The following is a 4,345-nucleotide window of genomic DNA, read 5'->3' as shown; positions in this document are numbered from 1 at the left end:
GCCAGCCAGCTGCATGTCTGTGGGGGCAGGGAGTGCGTCAGGCATGGGCCGTGACTGGGGCAGTCGGGAACTTGCCTACAGCTGCAGGGCAGGGGTGGGCGCTGGGGAGCCTGGTCGTGCTGTGGGGCCGGGCAGTGGGTACAACAGGAGGCAGTGCCAAAGCCCCCATCCCCCCCACTGGCAGCTCCCTCTGCAAGGGTCCGATCAGAGCATCCTTCCCAGGGGCAGCCCTGGAGGAAAGAACAGGCAGGCCTAGCTCAGCCATCGCACACACCCCTGCCTGAGGCTCCAAGGCGAGGCTCCGCTGGAGGTTCCTGCCCCCCTCAATGCCTGTCTCCCCACCCTGCCCCAATGCTGGGCCCTGCTCAGTGACACCCCCTTCCCTTCCTTCTCAGTGCAATAGAGCAGACCCCGAGCTGCCTCGCCCCGGAGCCTGCACTCAGTGCCAGTTGTATGGCTGCCCTGGACCTGGCTTTCTGGGGTTGGGGGTGGACATGTATCCCTTCAGCGGCTGCCCTGCTGCCCTCTGCGACTTCCGCCTTCCCTGGAGTCAGAGGGCAGGCTAACAGGGAGACCAAAGGGATGGGAGACACCAGGGGCGGTGCTTCAGCAGGGGGCATTCTCCCCACAGCATGCTGACCCCAGGGCGGCACTAGGGGACGCTGTGCTGCAGGGAGAGGGGGGCTCAGCAGGGGGCGCTCTGCCCTGGCAGTCAGTGCTGACCCCAGCATGGTGCTAGGGGGCGCTGTGCTGCAGGGACAGGGGCGGGGCTCAGCAAGGGGTGCTCTCCCCTGGCAGTCAGTGCTGACCCCAGTGCGGCGCTAGGGGACACTGTGCTGCAAGGAGAGGGGGGCTCAGCAGGGGGCGCTCTGCCCTGGCAGTCGCTGCTGACCCCAGCATGGTGCTAGGGGGCGCTGTGCTGCAGGGACGGGGGGAGGGGGCTCAGCAAGGCGTGCTCTCCCCTGGCAGTCAGTGCTGACCCCACGGCGGTGCTGAAGTTCTGGCTTTAAGATGAGGGGTAGTGCCAGAGCTGTGCCTGCTGGTGGTAAAATGATCCCCCAGGGTGTTCCCACCAAGCCGGAGGGTGAGTCCTGCTGCCCTGGCTCAGCTCCACCTGGGCTAATTCTCTTCTAACCCCCGTCCCCCAGCTTCAGCTGGAGTCGCAAGGCTCTGGCCCTGCTGTCAAAGACCCCTGTGGGCCCCTTTGCCCTGCCTGGCGTGGGGCTGCTGACCATATAAACGCCTAAACCTCAGCCAGGGTCAGGGGCACGAGGCCAGCTGCCGCCTGTCCTGGGGTTCCTGCCCCAGACACAGAGCCGGGCTGCAGCCCCCTCGCCAAGGAGATGGGCAAGCACGGAAAGGGAGCCCTGGCTCTGGGGCTTGGAGCTGCCAGCATTTTGCTGCCACCGGCTGCCCCTTCCCCAGCTCCAGTGCCCCCTCCTTTGCCTGCGTCAGCCCCTTAGGTGCCTGGTGTCGACCTGGCAAGACCCCACCCCCAGGCTCTGCTCCATGAGTTTCACTCTTCCCAGAAGGTGACCCCAGGACTTGGGACATGGACTTCTTGTCCCAGGCCAGAATGCGTCACTGGTTCCAGTCCAGCCGGGATGGCCTGGGCTCGACGCTGCGGCCGCTGGACGTGGGGCTCAGCCAGGTTCCTCCTGGACAGGTGTCTGCACCGGTGGCTGCCCCCACTCTGGGCTCAACAGGGGGTGCTCCCCTCATTGGGCTGGGATCATAGGTGCTGGAACTCTGGCTTTAAGTGGTTTCCATTACATGCAGGATTTACAGTTTGGTTAAAATGCTCTCAGCACCCCCCTATAAAACCTGTGGGGATAGCAGGGGGCTGCAGGTTGGGATTGAGGGACACCAGCGGGGCTGGGAGGACGGGCAGCCCAGGGCTGGAATAGCAGGGGGTGCAGGTCAGGAGTGAGGGGCACCAGTGGGGCTGGGAGGAGGGGCAGCCCAGGGCTGGAATAGCAGGGGGCTGCGGGTCAGGAGTGAGGGGCACCAGTGGGGCTGGGAGGAGGGGCAGCCCAGGGCTGGAATAGCTGGGGGCTGCGGGTCAGGAGTGAGGGGCACCAGTGTGGCTGGGAGGAGGGGCAGCCCAGGGCTGGAATAGCAGGGGGCTGCGGGTCGGGATTGAGGGGCACCAGCAGAGCTGCTGCTTTCACGTGTGTGACACGCTGATGTCTTGTTCCGCTGCGTCATCGAGGGCAGCCCGCTGTGGCAGTTCACCCTCCAGTGGTCTGCACCCCGTCTGCATCGCCGCCCGCAGTCACACCTGCCTCTCCGTCCCAGAGCCGCTGCCGCTCTGCAAGGCCGTGGCTGGCGGCCCCGATCTGCTGCGGATCCTCTGCGATTGGCGCTGGGCCGGCAGCACTGCACGTGAGCCCATGGGCAGGAAAAAGATGTCACAAAGACAACCGTGGCACGCCAGCAGGAGCTGCCCGGATCCGTGTTTTCTTCTGGAGGCAGGCAGCTGATCAGCCCCGTGGCAACCGTTGTCAGCCTCGCGTGAGCAGGTCACGTTCCTCCAGGGTCGCCCTCCATGCACTACGGGTGATGGCAGCACATCGACGTTTGCGGGGGTGGGGGGGAGCGTATGAGCCAACACACATAAAGTACACGCTAACGAGCGGCGGGGACAACCTCTAATGATACAGGTGCGTGAGCTCAACTCCAAATCACAGAGATGAGTGTGCCGACTTCTGCCCCAGATTGCTACGCGATATTCACCGGGACGGAGTGCGGACGGAGATTCCTAAACCATCCGCCTCTGCTCACGAGGAGGCTCCTGCTAGCTTCTGGATCAAGGCGATGGGGAGGCAGTGGGATGGCACCGGTATGTTAGACGTCTAAGTGGGTGACCCCTGGCTGGACTGGGCCTGGACAGTTCCCAGCAGAGACCGGGGGGTTGATTGGCCAGGCGGTTGTTCAGATGGAAGGACTCAGTATAGATCCTCTGAGCTATCCACCCTTCAAGAAGGGCAAGAAAGTTGGAGCCGTTCAGGTGGACCCGTCAGCTGGGTAGAGCGTATCCGGCACGTGGGGCTGACCCCCAAGCTGCTGCCAGCGCTTCCCTGTATGCGCAGAGTGCGGCTTCTCACGGAAGTGATAACGAATTGGAGCTTCACCTTGCAAGCCAGAGCCAAAGCCAGCCAGTTTAGGAGTCTCCGTATCCGACCCCTGCGAGATCCGGGCGAGCGCTTCTCCGTTTCAGCAGACACACTGGCAACCTACCAGCAGTTAAGGCTGATAAGTTCGTCTCTGCGGGTGCTGTCTGTCTGATTGATGGGGATAACGATCCACAGCCAGCGAAGGGCCACTCAGCCAGGACATGAATGCTCTGGTCACTTACCTTAGTCAGTGGAGACTTGGCCTAAGTGAGGCTAAGGTGGTGGCCACTGCCTTCCCTCGATGGCCAACCTGGGGGGACGCAGACAGGGCTGGGGCAGCAGGGGGCTGCGGGGCAGGGTTGAGGGGCCTCTGAGGCCGTACAGCTCCTGCCCCCAGTCACTCATTCCCTTGGCACTAGAGTCCCGTCTCCCCAGATAATGGTCCAAAGGGAGCTGGGCTGGAGCCCCTGACTCTGAGGGGGCCCCGCTGCCTCAGCAGATCGTGAAGTGGAACCAGAGGCCGAGTGCTGGGATTTTCAAGGGCAGGCTGGGCCCAGACTCGGATGCTGGCTGCTCCCGAGGCACTAAGTGCGGCTGGGTGGAGATTTTCTCTAGTCCCAGCGTCTCAGGCCCCACGTGCCCTGGGCCGCATCAACAAATCCCCCTGCAGCGCCTCAGGCTTCGTCTTCATCCCCAGGACCCACAGGGGAACAGCGGCAGGGTTGGATTGGGACCCCACCTCCTCTCCCAGAGCCAGTGACTAGAACCCAGGAGTCCTGGCTCCCAGCCCCCTGCTCTAACCACTAGACCCCACACCCCTCCCAGCATGAGAGGCAGCGACCCAGAGGGTGGCGGGGGGGGAGACAGACAAGGACGCAGCCTGTGTCTGTGCCAGCAGGAACAAACATCCCATCCTGCCAAGGGCAGCTGAGGCCAGGAAATGGGACAAGCAACGGGAAGCAGGGGTGGCTCGGGGGGGCGGGAGCATCTATGCCCTGCTAGGCCTGCCCAAGTCCCCGTGCTGCTCCTGAAGAAGGATATTGCCCAGCTGGGGCTTGGGAGGAACATCTGGGCCATGTGGGGGGCTGCCCTCCCCCTGGCCGAGTGGCAGTGTCTGATCCTTGGGACCAGGGAAACACGGGTTTGCCAGCTGTTGGCAGGGTGGCAGGGAGAAGGTGGGTGGGGTCATGTAAAGGTAGGGCTGGGGGAAGCAGCCAGCTCCTAGGGAG

Source organism: Chelonia mydas, chromosome 20 (assembly GCF_015237465.2).
Source record: "Chelonia mydas isolate rCheMyd1 chromosome 20, rCheMyd1.pri.v2, whole genome shotgun sequence".
NCBI classification, from domain to species: Eukaryota; Metazoa; Chordata; order Testudines; family Cheloniidae; genus Chelonia; species Chelonia mydas.
This window is presented reverse-complemented; position numbering follows the sequence as displayed.